Source organism: Schistocerca gregaria, chromosome 1 (genome assembly GCF_023897955.1).
Source record: "Schistocerca gregaria isolate iqSchGreg1 chromosome 1, iqSchGreg1.2, whole genome shotgun sequence".
NCBI classification, from domain to species: domain Eukaryota; kingdom Metazoa; phylum Arthropoda; class Insecta; order Orthoptera; family Acrididae; genus Schistocerca; species Schistocerca gregaria.
In genome coordinates, this window is record NC_064920.1 from 179,715,549 (window position 1) to 179,733,116 (window position 17,568).

Genomic DNA, 17,568 nt, shown 5'->3' on the forward strand with positions numbered 1-17,568 from the left:
AGTCAACAACGCCTCAAGCGAACAAATGTACAACTAAATGAAACTTTATAGCTCCCTTAATTCGCCGACAGGTAGTGCTTAGCTCTGCCTTTTGTCGTTGCAGAGTTTTAAATTCCTAAAGTTGTACTTTCCAGACTTTACTGAGCCAACGGCCTTGCCACAGTGGTAACACTGTTTCCCGTCAGATCACCGAAGTGTCGGGCTGGGCTAGCACTTGGATGGGTGACCATCCGGTCTGCCGAGTGCTGTTGGCAAGCGGGGTGCACTCAGCCCTCGTGAGGCAAACTGAGGAGCTACTTGATTGAAAAGTAGCGGCTCTGGTCTCGGAAACTGACGTGCGGCAGGGCGAGCGGTGTGCTGACCACATGCTCCTCCATATTCGCATCTAGTGACGCCTATAGGTTGAGGATGACACGGCGGCCGGTCAGTACCGTTGGGCCTTCATGGCGTGTTCGGGAGGAGTTTAGTTTAGACTTAATAGAAGTTCTGTCGACTACGTAAACATTACTGCAGACAACCATCACCCCTTTCTCTACAGAATGAACCTTTCAGTCAGCGGTGGAGCGTGTGCTGATATGAAACTTCCTATCAGATTAAAACTGTGTACCAGAACGAGACTCAAACTCTGGATCTTTAACTTTTGGGACAAGTGCTCTACCAGCTGAGCTACCCAAGCAACAAAAGACAAAGGTCCCTACCCAAGCAACAAAAGACAAAGGTCCCGTGTTCAAGTTTCGGTCAGACACACAGTTTTAATCTACTATTTTAGGAAAGATAGAAATTATCTCACATTCCGCTGCAGAGTGAAAATTTCATTCTGGAAACATCCTCAGGCTGAGGCCAAGCCATTTATCCACAATATCCTTTCTTCCAGAAGTGCTAATCCTGCAAGTTTCGCTCGAGAGGGTATCTGATGTTTGGAAGGTAGGAGATGAGGCACTACGGAAGTGAAGCGTTGATAACGTGTCGTGAGTCATGCTTGGGGAACTCAGTTTCTAGAGCAATGTCCTGCGTAAGACAAAGGAACTTACATCGAGTCTCGGTCTGGCTCACACTTTTAAACAGCCAGGAAGTTTCATATCACACAGCGCTGCAGAGTGAAAAGCCATTCTAGAAATGAAGGGGAGCAGGAGATCCGCAGTAATTTTCACGTAATCCACAACTGCCATGCTTCCTTCGATATTACTGGTCTTACATCCGACCTGATGTAACAAAAAGTATGATTCATCCGACCAGATGATACGTTTCCACTGAGCCACGGTCCAATGTTTTTCATCTTGTGCCCACTGCAATGATAACTGACATCGTAATTGGGTCAACACGGGAACGTTTGTGAAAAGACGTTGCCGTCCACCACATTGCCGCCCTATTCATGGCTTCATGTCCTTCAGTTTCATGTCCGTCAACCACTTTTCTTAGGTGCTCACGTGAACGGCCGAGCGGATTTATCGCTTCCGAGACGCCCATTCCCAATCGGTGGGCCATAGCACTTTGTCCTTTGTCGAAATCTCAGAATTCCGTGGATTTCTCTCGAATTTTGAGTGGAGTTTCAGCCATGATGAAAAGAAAACCAACAAAATTTCGAACTTTTTCTGGTATTTTTCAAATTTCTGAAACTAAGCGTTTAATCGAGAAGCTAATAGTATCATAACTGTAGAGCATTAGATTCTGCATTTATTTAGTAGCAAAACGTTGCTCTTTGATTGCATTTAATAACATAAAAGTTACGCCAGAAAATGGAAATTTGCACCCTTTTCGAAAAACAATTGTTTTCGCTCTATTAAACATGGAGGATATGAGAACTGGCCGGTATGACGAGAAGCTTTATAGGACAAATGTTGCAGGGTATCAAATTGTGTTTTCAAAAAGTCAAACAAAATGAAAAATACCTAGCTGGTAAATATATATTGCCATTACTCAATTATAAGTAAACCGAATAGTTAACGACCAACATCAGCTTCCTACTCTCTGTTCAATAAATTTTTCCACTGTTCACATTTTATATTTCTCTTTCTGGTACATAATCCGTAACCTACACATTGTCGAGATAATAGTGAAATTCGCAGAAAAAATAAATATAAAATTTTATATACTGGGCAAAAAATTGCTTATAAGTGTTTTAGTGAAAAGAAATGTCATAGGTTTATTAATGTTATATTAGGAATAGAGAAACTTCATTCAATTAACAAAAAATTGAGTTACATGGGATTATATAATATTGCATTATGTTTTACAATGAAACAAAGAATCTTAGACCAAAAGATTGATGTTTAGCTATGTAGAATTTGTTTTCCTTCATTTTACAATTTTACGTCTTTACCCACTTGTAGGACGAGGGTCCAAACAATATTAATTCTAGTTGTTCCATTTCTCCCGTTTCAAATCCTCGGCGGAATCTCTTCTTCATATTTCTAAATTGTCATTATGTATGTCAGAGTCAGCAATGCCAATCATAGGGACGTTAGTTGAAACATTGGTATAGAGCTAGCCACTGCATAGTTCGCAAATGGTGGTATGCTTAGCTTTGTTGTTCCTGCAGGAACACTCTCCATGGCACCCTGTATCACATGTGCAGTAAATAGTCTTCAACAGCACAAGCTGTTTCTTTAGTAGTGGGAGAAATATCTGTGGACGCCCCAGAACAAAGAAACAATCACAAGTCATTCGCTACTTCACAAGAATGCAATAACCTGTTATTTCAGGGATAACAAAAACACTCATAACATACAAGTGATAATAGTTCCTAGCAGTGTACGTAATTAATAAGGCGCAACTAACGCGTGCAACAGATTTAAAATGTTAACAGCAGAATTTCAGCAGAAAATTAGATAAAACGATTAAGGAAAGACATTCACGCAGTTACTCCAAAATTTCTACAATGAAACCAATTGATGATTGATATGGTAACTTAAACGAAGAAATTGCACCATTTTAGGAAGGACCAACAAGCAAGTAGTACAATCAGATATAATTGAAACACGCCGTTAGCGCTGGGAAAACAATGACAGCAACGATGCTAAGGATTACTGTTCCAACATTTGGCTGGTCGAAGGGGATACTTGGCATTAACCCATATAACTTACAAGAAGTGTGGTAACATTAAATTTCACACTACTGGTATCTGACGAGCTGAGACCCATTAAGTAGTAATATTATATGCAACGAGCACAAGAACAAGTTTCAACGAAAATATCCAATATTTGATCAATCAGAGAAGCCCCGTGGGCATAATCGAGATACTGACGTGGAAGAATAATAAAATACCATTTAACGAAATGAGCATTACACCAATATTAAAATTGTTACGTCAAAACGAAACTTCAAACAGGGAAAACGTGGAAGGGGCAGGTACGGTTAAGTTAACCTCCGATTGCTACGAGATGGATGGAAGAAGCCGTTGCAAGCCAGGAGGCCGCAACGTCTCTGAGGCTACGCTGAGACGGGAAGCGGCGCGCCGCCCGCGCCCACGTACACACAGGCTACGCCCGATGGACGGGTGGGTAACAGTGGGTAGCAGAGAACACCCCGGGGCAGCGCCTCCAAAAAGCACGGTCAGCTCGGAAAGCCGAGAGCAAAACAAGCAAACATATAATTCAAACATCATTATCATAGAGCATATGAAAATGCTCAAACCAAGATAAGAACGCCGGCCGCTGTGGCCGAGCGGTTCTAGGCGCTTCAGTCTGGAACCGTGCGACCGCTACGGTCGCAGGTTCGAATCCTGCCTCAGGCATGGATGTGTGTGATGTCCTGAGGTTAGTTAGGTTTAACTAATTCTGAGTTCTAGGGGACTGATGACCTCAGATGTTAAGTCCCATAGTGCTCAAAGCCATTTGAACCAAGATAAGAAAATTATGTGAGCGTGGCTCCAAGCCCCAACAAAACTTTACTATTACATCAAGAATATTACAATAAAAATTACTAAGAAGATTAACCGCTTAATTTTACAATAAAATATAAGAACAACTTAAACAAATAACGAATTAATCACAGGACTACTCAAACACGTTAACTTCGGTGACTTAAAATCTTGTGGGCTAACACTCAAACAGCGACAATAGTAATTGTATCTAGAGCAACAACTTTTTTTTCAGAATGAGATATTCACTCTGCAGTGGAGTATACGCTGGTATGAAACTTCCTGGCAGATTAAAACTGTGTGCCGGACCGAGACTCGAACTCGGGACCTTTGCCTTTCGCGGGCATGTTCCCTAGCACCCTACCATCATTTTTTTTTTTTTTTTTTTGTTCAGGGCGGACGCCCAAAGACACCCGTTTAGGTTCTTAGTTGATCCATTCACTCAGTTTCTTATTACAGAGGGTAGCTAACCCTCTGACCGAACACGCTTAGCTACCGTGCCACCGCCATCTGAGCTACCCAAGCACGACTCACGCCCCGTCCTCACGGCATTACTTCTGCCAGTACCTCGTCTCTTACCTTCCAAAATTTACAGAAGCTCTCCTGCGAACCTTGCAGAACTAGCAATCCTGAAAGAAAGGATACTGCGGAGAACATAACAGCGCACACTCCGCTGCAGAGTGAAAATCTCGTTCTGGAAACATCTCCCAGGCTGTGGCTAAGCCATGTCTCCGCAATATCCTTTAACGTCCAAGCCCTGTAATCGTAGGTCGTCGGTCGCTGGATCAAGTCCTGTCCGTCACTTTTTTTCAGCACAATAAATAATAAAAAATAAAAAAAAGATGGTAGAGCACTTGCCCGCGAAAGGCAAAGGTCCCGAGTTCGAGTCTCGGTTCGGCACACGGTCTTAATGTGCCAGGAAGTTTCACTTTTTTTTTTTTGAAAGGGGTTGATATCACACCAGAGTTATGGAACTTAATTACCCAAATGAGGAAAGATTCACTGGGCCACTAGCGTTTGCTTACCAGGGCCGTAGGCAATTTTACAGCTTTTATCTCGGTCAGGGAAGCAATAACTTCCAATATAAATAAGACTCAATTTCGACCTCATCGGTCACTAAAACACGTGGCGGCCTAGAACACGTGATATAATTAATTTCAGGCCCGAATGAAATGATAAGCAGTCATTGAACAAGTTGCAATAAAAAGAAATTTTTAAACACATCAGATATGGCACTCAAATAATTTCAGTCAGAGGCACAAGAAAGTAGATTCAAAGCTCGAGACAGAGTGACGGAGAACCATAGGTAATCCAGCGTAGCGGGAGAAACTTCAACGCTGGAGTACATGTGTCAGTCCGCCCCGATAGCTGAGTGGTCAGCAGGGCGGTCTGTCTCTCCATTGGGCTCGGGTTCGATTCCCGGTTGGGTCGGAGATTTTCTCCGCTCAGGGACTGGGTGTTGTGTTGTCTCCATTGTCATTTCATCATCGTCAGTGGAAGGCAATGGTTTTCCTGCCTCGAGATGACTGGGTGTTGTGTCGTCTTCATCATCATCATCATCATTCATCCTCATTGCGGTCGGAGGAAGGCAATGGCAAACCACATCCGCTAGGACCTTGCCTAGTACAGCGGTTCGGGTCTCCCGCATCGTCCCCTACGCTCCTCGGAGTATGGGACCTCACCATCATCACATGTATCAACCAAGTATTGAGCACCTCACCCCTCGAAGGGCAGAACAGACGGCCCCATAAAATGAACAGCACTCCAACACACACTCCAGCAACTATGTCTGCTAAATCCAGGGTAAACCGGCTGCGTCGACATTTGGCCCAAATATTGGCGACCAACACAACTCTACCGACCATCGGACGCTTAGACAATCGGGTACCCGTAAGCTCCGTGAGCAGCTTACCGTACGTCACAGGTGCCTCTTGTCTCTCATTGAGAGCACCTTACAGCCTGCCCACGTGGTCAACAACCCACTCCTAGAAACTACAACCAAAGAGTCAACTAACAGGCGACTGAAACGCCACCTGGCGACTGGACAGAGACGGCCTGCGTCAGCAGACAGAAATGTAAGGACACAGTACGAGCCGAACGGCTCAGTGGGAACTAGCAAGACGCCAAATTTTGTAACCTACTAGCCCCATTGCAGTGGACGTAGTGGGTTGTTTTTCCAAGCTTGCGCCTGCAAATACATTCTCAGAGATCGTTTCAAAGGGTGCCATTTGAGGGATATCATTACCAAGTAATCGATTACAAACACCTCTTCTGATGGAACCTGTCATGCTGTACGAAGCGGTAGGTTCTTTTGTCTGTTCCGGAAGAAGACGGAATGGAACTATAGCGTATAAAATATTGGTATACATATAGATATGAAGATTTACTTCACTTTGTATAATCCATTTCTACAAGAACGTTCTGAGTATTTACAATTGTTCTGAATATTGAAGTATCACATGAGTACATGCCGATTTAGAGGACTCTTCACGTGAAGACTAAAGAATACAATGTTCACATTAAAGTTCTGCCTAATATATTCAGTACACTGGAGGCGTACCTAAGATGATGCTGTCGTCTTCATTGTTAACTGCGAACTGGGCCGAGTCTTCCTGTGCTCAGCGGCAACGTAGCGAAACTCTGGAAGGAGTGGCTATTCCAGTGTTGCTCGCTCATTCGTCATTGCGGCATGCAACTGTTATACTTCTCTGTGATTTCGTTGCGAGGTGCTAACCTTGCTTTGGTAGCCCACTCTTCGGATGACGTCACGCATATCATATCTCTGGCTTTGGGGTCATCAGAGATGGACCACAAGTTCGGAATAATGGATGATGAAGATCACGCGCATTGGGCAGACACGTTATAAGAAGTTCGGCCTGGAACGAGCGGCCAATGATGACGGTCGGGCTGCAGCCCCAGTGTCGGAATGGTTTATCCTAAGCAATATCCGCAAGATTATGAGGAGTCCAGTGAGCAATGGAAGTAAGTCAGAAAAATTGGATGAAGTTCTATCTACATAACTACAAGGAATTGGAAGTTGTAAGTGAAAGTGAGATCTCCAAATATTACGCGTGTTGCTGCCGTTAATGACACGCGGGTGTTCCAACATTAACAAAGTGCTGACTGATATCGGATCTTCGAAGAAGTTATATTGTGTCTCGGTAAGTCAGTTTAGCCTTTCAGACAGTACTTTTCAAGTTAAATTCTACGCTGTCACTAGCAGAAGTGAGTGAACTTACTAAAGACGGATTATGAAACAGTTACCTGTTTCAAGAATTAATAAACTTCGTGTGTGGCCGAAAGGTTCTAGGCACTTCAGTCTGGACCCCGCGACCGCTATGGTCACCGGTTCGGATCCTGCCTCAGGCAAGGATGTGTGTGATGTCGTCAGGTTAGTTAGGTTTAAGTAGTTCTAAGTTATAGGGGACTGATGATATCAGATGTTAATTCCCATAGTGCTCAGAGCCAGTTGAATAAACTTTGCTTCCATAGAGTGACTTTTATCATTTATAAAATATCATTGAATAAAGATTCCTATGAGATTAAGAAGCAGTGCGTAGTTCAGCTTAATGCAAAAGGCAGACTTCAGTAATAGCCCACATATATGCATTTAATCGCCAACCCTCCTCTATTCGTGCGATAGTCAAAAGAACTATTAAATAACAGATGGGTATTACATGCTGTGTAGCAGTTGTTTCTGTAGGAGTCAAAAAGGTGAGGTTGAACGATGTCTTTATTATGCATTTTTCAAAGATTTTACAGGGAAGCATATTTCATAGCTTTGTTTCATCTTCGCAGTACAGAACTGCTATGACCTTCCGTCCAGCCTCGTAAGTCTCAACAGAAGTACACTGGAATTGCTTAATATATCTGTTGCTTTATGTAGGTTATTTTTCGTCTCTAATGCCTTGAAGAGTTTCAATTTTCCTTTGCCGTAAAACAATGAAGTCGTGTCGCGACGACTGAAGGCATGTAAGAATAAAATGTTGCCTTTCGTTACTTGAGGCAACTTGAAATGTATGGGGCTTTGTCTGCCTTTGCCTGGCTTTAGTAAAAACTCATGGGGGTCAATGGGACCGAAGCGGTCAGAACCACAAAAAGGTCGGCGTCCGCCCCAACGGCAATAACGCCGAGTGCTGAACGTCGACAGCAGTAGGTACCACAATTATAGTTTCATCGCCCTCAGCACCTCACCATCTTGCTTAATACTAAAGTGTGCAGCCAGTAAAGAAAGGAGGCGCTGTTTATTTTGTTCTTTCGTCAGAAATAAATGTTAAGCCATTTTTACTGACCTTGTTTCACTAAACGTGACAGTTGGTGCAGATCTTTTCGTGCCTCTGTGCAGCCGCTCAGCTGACTTCGTGCTCCTGTCACTTGTCACATCAGGGTATCCGTCAAACACAATTGCGACTTTTCTGCCAAACCAAAGCTTGATATAACTGTATACACGGTCTAGCCACATTAACGTCACCACCGCCTATGTTCGACAGCAACCTGCAATAACCACTCTCAGACGGCAGATGGCAGCACTAGCATTGGAGGGTATATAAAGCTTAGTCGTTGTCAAAATGGGGAAACGAAGCGATTTATCTGACGTCCAAAAAGGTGTGATCATTTGCGTTCGGGCCAGCAACTGTGATGCACCAAGAGCTATAGATGAAAGGGGCGAACGATGACTGTAGAGATGTGTACGGCTGAATAAATGTGCAACCGTTAGGCAGCTGATCGCCCAGATGAACCAAGGGGCTGCCAGCAGTGTCTCCTCAACGATCGCTCAGGGAACGTTGTAACATATGGGCCTCTGCAGCCAGCATTCGGTTCATGCACCCATGCTGGCTGCTGTTTACTGGTGACGAAGACTGGAATTCGCATCCAATACCGCAGCTGGACGTCCACTGAATGGCGACAGGTGGCCTTTTCAGATGAATAACACACAGGAGGGATCATTACCATCTGCGGAATGTCTTCGTGGCATTCCCTGGGTGATCTCGTCATTCTGGAACACACAATGGATCAACACACGTATGCCTCTATCCTTGGGGACCGTGTCCGCCTTCACACACAGTTTGTTTTCTTCGGCAAAGTGACATCTACCAGCAGGACAACGCAACAGATCACACAGCTCGTAGTGTTCGTGCGTGGTTCGAAGAGCACCAGGCCACCAAACTCCCGGGATTTTAAACCAATCGAGAATCTATGGGACCACCTGGATAGGACTGCTCGCGACATGGCTCCTTAGCCGACAAACCTAACGCAGGTGGCCACTGCGCTGGAGACGGAAGAGCTCCACATCCGTGTTGGCACCTTCCAGAACCTCACCTACTCTCTTCCTGCAAGTCTCGTGCTGCATAAGGTGGTTATCCTGGCTTTTGACAAGTGATCACATTCATATGATGGGAGAGTGTACTTTGTAATGATGGAAAAAATAGCTCTTTTGCCTCCCATGTCACTCTATGCAATAGAAATTCTCCACCTACAACAAACTCTACCTTCTCGAAATCATCTGGGACTTTAAAGCCGTCAAACAACTTGTTAAACATTGCTTTTTTGGTCTCCGAATATCTGCGTAGGCAGAGAATGAATGTACCGAAAAGTAAACGGACAAGAGTGAAATTTTAATAAACCATTCAACCGAATTCAGAAAGCTCATGTTAGTCGTTAACCATGAGATTTACATATAACTGAATGAAGGTAATATCTATTTACCAACTAGACTTTTTGTCACTTTCTTTGAGTTTTTGAAGATACAACTTGATGTTGTACAACTTTCGTCCTATAAATGTTTGCGTCATTTCTCAGGAGCTGTACGTTTTGTAGCGAAGAAACGAGTGTTTTTCGGAAAGCGTGAAAAATACCATTTTGTAACGTAGGAAAATTTAAGTAAACGGCGACGTTTGGTACTTAACCAGTGCAAATTTGAATTCTCTACGTGTTTGGAACTTTGGTTTTTTTCTATTAACATTCGGAGCAGTAACAGAATCGACTAGAGTCAAAAGATGGTGTGCGACTTTTCGACCGATGTTCATTTGCTTCGCGTTGCTACCAACCTTGCCCACCATTCAGTACAGTCCACAGCGGCGCTGTTGTCGCTATGCAGTGTTGTTTTGTTTCGTATGTCGTTATCTCCACGTGTCACTTACGCTTTTGTACAGAAAAGCAGATGACATGTTCAGCTCAGTGATGTCTGCTAACGAAGTCAGACTAGGATGGCAGCGAGAGATGGCTGCCAGTGCCAGTCTAGTACTGTTTGAGCCTCCATCAGCCGCTACGCCAAGTGTCTGTCATCTGAGAGTACGCAAGTAATACAAAGTTTCAAGGACCACACGACATAAAAGTTATGACCCAGAAGAAGGCCGCTGCAATCGTGGCCGAAACGTTGGCTTTTTTATAGCAGCAGTAGTTTTTACATTACGACGCGGCACCAAACCCAGAAAACTTTGATGTCGACTGACTCTGGCCGCGGAAGCCTACGCAGTTATATTTCAAGGACCAGTTTCCAGTGAAGAACCTACAAATATACCTTGACCAGTCAACCGTTTATTTTTAGAAAAACAGTGGGTACAAGATGACGCTGAAGTTCCAATACAAGGAGCGAATTATTTTCGCCTGTCTTGTACCTACTTTTTTCATTTCTCTCGTTATCATGTTAAAATTAGCTTCTTATCCCAAAACACAGCAGTGCTTACACAATTTCACCCTACTAACATACTAATGCAGTTGCGGCAGAATTCTGAAACAGTCTACTATTAATCGAGCAACTGAGGGCAAGGCCCACAGCGTAAAAATGAAAGTACGCTTCCTTTATTTTTTATTTATTTATTTATTTATTTATTTTTGAGCCGTTAGACTTTAGACTGGTTTAATGCTTCCAGACACCAATTTCTCTTCTGCCAAGCTTTTCATCTCAGAGTAACAACTACAACCTACTTTCAGTTATTTTCTGGATATAGTACAATTTCTATCCTCCTCTGCAGTTTTTGCCCTATAAATCTCCTTCTAGTACCACTGAAGGTAGCCCCTTGCATCTTAACACATGTCCTATCATCCTGTACCTTCTTCCTGTCAATTTTTTTCATATATTCCTATCCTCACCGATTCTACAGAGAATCTCCTCATTCCTTACCTTGTCAGTCTACCTTATTTACCAATATATTTTGTAACACCACATCCCAAAGCGCTCAGGTCTCTCCTGTTCCGGTTTTCCAACAATCCATGTCTTACTAATCGTACAATGCTGTGCTCTAAACTTGCATTCACAGAAATTTCTTCTTCAATTCAAGACCTATGTTTGATGCTAGCAGACTTTTCTTGGCCAGGAATGTCTTTCTTTCCGGTGCTAATGTGCTTTTTACTTCCTCTTTGCTTCGACCGGCATGGTTTATTTTGCTGCTTAGATAGCAAAAGCCCTTAATTTCGTCTTCTTCATGATCACCAATTCTCATGTTAAGTTTTTCGCAGTTCTCATTTCTGCTACTTCTTAATACTTTCTTCTCTCTTCGACTTAGTTTCAATTAGACTGTTCATTCCATTCAACAGAACCTGTAATTCTTGTTCATTTTCACAGAGGACACCAATGTCACCAGCGAATCTTATCGTTGATATCCTGTAACACTGAATTTTAATCCAGTTCTTGAATTTCTTTTATTTACATCACGGCTTGTTCGATGTACAGATTGAACAGTCGGACGAAAGACTATATATCTGTCTTACACCTTTTTAATCCGGACACATCGTACCTGGTGTTCCAGTCTCATTGTTCCTTCTTGGTTCTTGTATATATATTACCCGTCTTTCCCAATAGCTCAAAACCTGTCTTTCTTAGAACTTCGAACATTTTGCTCCATTTTAGGTTGTCGAACGTATTTTCCAGGTCGGCTAATCCTATGGACGCGTCTTGATTTGTCTTCAGTCTTGTTTCCATTATCAACCGCAACATCAGAACTGCCTCTGCCTTTACCTTTCCTAAAGCGAAACTTATGGTCATTCAATAGATCCTCAATTTTCTTCTTCCTTTTCTGTATGTTATTATTGTAAGTTGCGTTCATGCAGGAGCTGTCTCCAAAATTGTGTGGATGAAGGGTTTCCGAAAGTCAGACAGTAGTTCGCCAATCTCATATATTTTAAACACCATCATGCGTAGTGATTTTGTTGCCATTCCCCAAATGATTTAAAAAATTCCGATAGCATATTATCCATCCCTTCTGCGTTATTTGATCTTACGTGTTCCAAAGCCTTTTTTTTTAATTCTGGCACTAACATTGGGTCTCCAATCTCTTCCCTGTCAACTCCTGTTTCGTCTTCTATGACATCAGACAAGTCCTCCCCCTCACACAGGTCTTCGGTGTATTCTTTCCACCTATCCGCTCACCTCTACATTTAAGAGTGGAATTTCCGTTGCTCTATTAATGTTACCTCCCTTGCTTCTGAATTTAACTTTTCTATATACTGAGCTAGTCCTTCTGACAATCACTTCTTTTTCGATTTCTTCACGTTTTCCATGTAGCCATTCCGCCTTAGCTTCCCTGCCCTTCCTATTTATGTCATTCCTAAATGACTGCACTTCTGTATTCCTAAATTTCCCTGAACATTTTTGTATTTCCTTCTTTCGTCGATCAACTGAAGTATTTCTTCTGTTATTCATGGTTTCTTCGCATTTACCTTCCATGTACCTATGTTTTTCTTTCCAGCTTCTGTGATTCACCTTTTTAGAGCTATCCATTCCTCTTCACCTGAACTGCCTACTGAGCTATTCTCTATCGTAGTATCTAAAGCCTCAGAAAATTTCAAGCGTTTCTTTTCCTTCTTTACTACGTCATATCCCACTTCTTTGCGCATTGTTTCTTCCTGACTAATGTCTTTTCTGCCTACTCTTCATCATCACTGTATCGTGATCTGTGTCTATATCCGCTCCTGGGTACGCCTTACTATCAAGTATCTTACTCCGGAATCTCTGTATGACCATGATGTAATCTAACTGCAATCTTCCCGTATCACCCGATCTTTTCCAAGTTTACATCCTCCTCTTGTGGTTCTTGAACAGAGTATACGCGATTACCATCTGAAATTCATTGGGGAATTCAGTTACTCTTTCTCTTCTCTCATTCATACTAACTAGCCCATATTCTACCGTAACACTTTATTCTACTCCCTCCCCTACAAATGCATTTCAATCCCCCATGACTGAATAATTCACGGAATTGTTCACAGTAACTCACTCTCTGTCCTACCTTCCTATTCATAACGAATAATATTCCTGTTATACCATTTTTGGCTGCCGCTGCTGTTACCCTACACCCTTCTGACCAGGAATCCTTGTCGTAGTTCCATTTCAGTTCAGTACCAACGCTATATCTAGACTGAGGGCTAGCATTTCCCTGTTCAGCTTTTCTAGTTTCCCTACCACCTTCAAACTTCCGACATTCCACGCTCCGACTCCTAGAACATTACCCTTTCATTGATTATTCAGCGTTTTTCTCCTTCACTTATATTGTCACAGACCTAAAATAGTTCTCTCATGTGACCAGCTATCGATGACTCTTAAAATAATTACATTACTTCATTAAAAAAAAACTGTTGTCGATTTTATACCGCAACAGATAAGTAAGTTTTGTGTGTTAGCCATACGGAAAAATATCCTACGCATTGCATGCGATCAGATGCCAAAAATACGGCAGCGTTATGTGGTCTAACATGGATTAAACGCAATTTCAGGTGAACCGTATATTTCATTACAAAATATTCAAATTTAATGTAGTATCTTGCTTAAAATGGGAATGGAAATGTCACAGTAACTATAACCTTTAACGAAATGATATTAGTTCATCATGAAGCTGACGCATGAGGCTATGAGATGGAAGGAGAATTAATTTTTTTTCTGAGCGACTAGTTTCTTTAAAATCGTTTAAGGAAGGTTGCAGTACAGCCGGCGTGCGCACGCCTCCGTTCCCGCAATGTAGCCCAGGTGGACAGCGAACAAATCGACATAACGGATGAAACACATAGCTCATTTCCGCGCTTTAATCATGGAATTTTTCTGTCACACAGAATTCCTATGACTTACTGTAATCGTATCCATGCTGCATTGATTCTGGCTCTAGCATCACAATTTATTCCACCATCACTTTGTCTATGAACCGCACAGAATTCCTCCAACTCATTGCAGTTATAACCATACTGTATTGACTCTGTTTGTTATGTCATAATTTAGGCCACCATCGCTTTGTATACTAATCACAGCCACAAGAAATTTACTGCCACCTCTAGATTGATGTAATGGTACGAGGGATTTGCATGGTTTTCTGATATTTACTCTTGCGGCTGTTTACACACAGGCTATATTTTTAGAGCAGTTATTCCAAAAGCGATCCGTACCGACGCCCATGGGTCGACTCCGACCTGCAGGGAATCCATGTCAAAGGAAACAAAAACTGGGGGATGCGTTAGATTTAAATGGGATCCACACGAATGGACGTCATTTAGACAGGTACCACGCAGGTTCCTGTTCGGGAAGCAGCGCGTTAGGCCTCGCGGCTAGCCGGGCGGGCTTATGTAAGTAGTACTATTATTCATATTAAAATATCCACAGCTTAGGTATTAAAACGGCTGAAGGCCTTTGATTTTAGAAACACAATTTCAAGCATACAAATTCCAACCATCGGCTATGAGCCATTAAAAATACACAATTAAACGCCAACAAGAAAGACAGTATAGGCAACGGCTCTCAGAAGTTTCCAGGGGTCTCAGTCTGCCCTTGAAATCTTAACCTTCGCTGAGATGAGACAAGAAGTCGGCCCAACTATTCTCGATCCGCCGGCAACACAACCAAGAGACAGTCAGGGACCCACCGACAAGACGACTTGCTAACCACCGACCAGTATACGAGAATTCTAAAGCCAAAACATTACAGACATATCCTTCCACAACAAAAAGCACATTAAGCTGTCGAAAACTGCACACCATGTTGTACAGCAACAACAGGGGAGCAAAGGACACTGACTGAATTTACGTCAGCGGCCAGAGCAGGTAACTGGAATACTAACGGCCACAGGGCAGAAAATTCCACTGGTGCATTTGAATTTCAAATATAGTTAACTCCACCACACGGCGGATAAATCTTCCACCAACTCGTTCACTCGCTGTTGCTCCCAGGAATACCACCGACAGCGAACCACCAATCAACGGGACAACGTGAACAGACGTGGCCTCGGTAATTAAACCACCACTCAACTTTCATGTCCTAGGTCGGTGAGCCACGAACCTCGTAGCACTTGGGACAGCCCCCCACACACTCTCCGACACTGCACAGAGACCGTCGGTGGGCCTGCCGACTGCGGCGCGCAGAGACTTGCTTGGTGATCCGCTCCAACCGACCGACTGCTGCATACCGCCAAGCCGGAACTGTAAGCAGCAGACCAAAGATGGTACACGGTACAAATATCGATACACACAGCTGCTGTCGCACGTAGGAAGAGTAGGAACCACGGCATAACAGCAATAACCACGGGAAACCAAGCCAAGTTTAAAGCAACACACTAGCCGGGGTCAGCTCGGCTCAGGTCTATTACAGAAAAATAAGTTTTGCAGTTAAGTAAATATTACACAAAAAGTAAACATTGCAGGAATTAAATATTACAGAAATTATATTATAGAAAAATAAGTATGTTTACAAAAATGAATGGATATGATCACAAATTAAGATCTGCGCGTGTATCTGAAAGTTACCGTGAGTCGGTCTAACGTTATCTCGCAGAGCCATAGAAAAGTAAGTAAATTATTTTTTTTATCAGATTTTCTTTTTGTACTGTTCTCGATTATGCAGAGGTGGGCTGACCATGACTTGAGTTTTAGAGTTGATTTTGGTTGCTATGCCTTACAATGTTTACCCAAACTGCTTAATTTTTGTCCACGAACTGAGAGGTTGGTAATCATCCTGGTTAGTCACATCTCATCCATGTAAACAGTGAAGGAACATTTTAGTATGTTAACGACAATTTAACACGCCAATTGTACTTGGTATCTTAAGGAGGGAAATGGCAGTGATTGCAGGGGCAGTACTAATTCTCTGTGGTTTTCTGTTCTGATAGGATTTCATATGTATCATACTAAGCCATATAGGGGCCAACACTGAGCTGTCAGGAGCAGGCGAGCACTAGAGAGCGTGAAGGGCTGACAAGAGGGTCAGTCCGTTCAGACGTAGGGGGCTGTGTCTTTTACGGGCTGAACACTGAACCCACAGCTGAGGGAAATCAGAAGAACAAGGCTTTGTGCACGTGGCTGGGCAGTTGCCAGGCCAGCACTATTCCACTGGGATATCATAGATCAATACCAGCCCCACCGGCGTCTCAAAGTTGGAAACGCACGTTTCCGACAGACGGCGATATAGCGGTAGCGCGGGGACCAAGTGGATCCAATGATGCACGTCCGCTGAGCCATACCTTAAGCGGCTCAGACTATGAACATCCTCTGCCGCCGCGATATAGGATGCCTGCTGACAGCTACATGGCCCACCTCAGTTGCAGTCTTCGACAGTCTTCGATCTTCGTCAGCCTTCGAGAATTTGCTGATGCATTACTAGTGGGAGCCTCACACTGTACCATGCTCTTTAGTTTGCTTCCGGTAATAGCTGGACTTTATTACGGTCTGTTCGTTTATAAAATTTATTTGAAATGCTTCGCGAAACTTACAAGTTACGTAAAACTTCTCATTACTATATTTATGTTTTCGCTTATCATTTCTGCTCCTGTACAAAACAGCCACAGTCTGCCAGGGCCAAGGACAATATGTCAGGATGCAGTCACTACTAAAGACGCAACCCGTATAGTTCCCGCCCAGTGGAACTTGAGGGCCGTACAGTACACCCTCAGGTTAACAAGAAAGCGGGGCCTGGTTGTGTGAGGAATTTCAGAGAAACGCTACTCTGGGTGTGCAAGAGCATAGGATCCGTCTGCAGATAACATCTTTCGTTACTATTGCAAAAACACCACTGACAGTGACTCTATTGTTTGGCTGGTCGCTCGCCAAACCGATAGCGAGAGAATGGGACTTTTTTCTTCTTTTTTTCCCCACAATGGCGAAATCGCGCCGGTGGGAAAAACACGATCTGCCACTCTGGCAGACGGCCTCTGAAGTTCGTCCTGAGGTACGACTTTTTAGACTGAGAAGGGTAGTAAAACAGACTGGGAGAGGAGTTTATAAGGATCCGCCGGGGGGCTGTCGAAACACATTACAAAATTATATCAGTAGCCAGTGTGGGCGGCAAACTGGGTGATTGGTTGCAAATATTAGGCGCGCGAAGAATTGTCGCTAGGCATGGACAAGTGCGTTTTTACGATACACGCAAACTTTCGGGCATGGAATACAGAACAGGACGTTCACGTACACTTGGTCATGGAGTCCGGAACAACATACGTTTGGGGTCGAATTTTCGGACCCTGAGATTCGGAGACCGGCAGACTCTGAACACACGCCGGACTGGCAGAGACAGAACTCTCTCAAGTTACGCCACTGTGGTTCGACGTCGACCATCGCTGCTTACAGTAAGTACACACTGCAGTGTCAGCATGGTAGGCGCAGACACGTGCGATAACTTGTTAACTTTTACGGCAGCAGCGAACCCTTTGTCTGTCTCTATGCCCCATTAAGATGATTGTCCTCATTTTCTGTCATCCAACGCCTTGAAGTCATTGTATACCTGTCATATATCTTCGCAA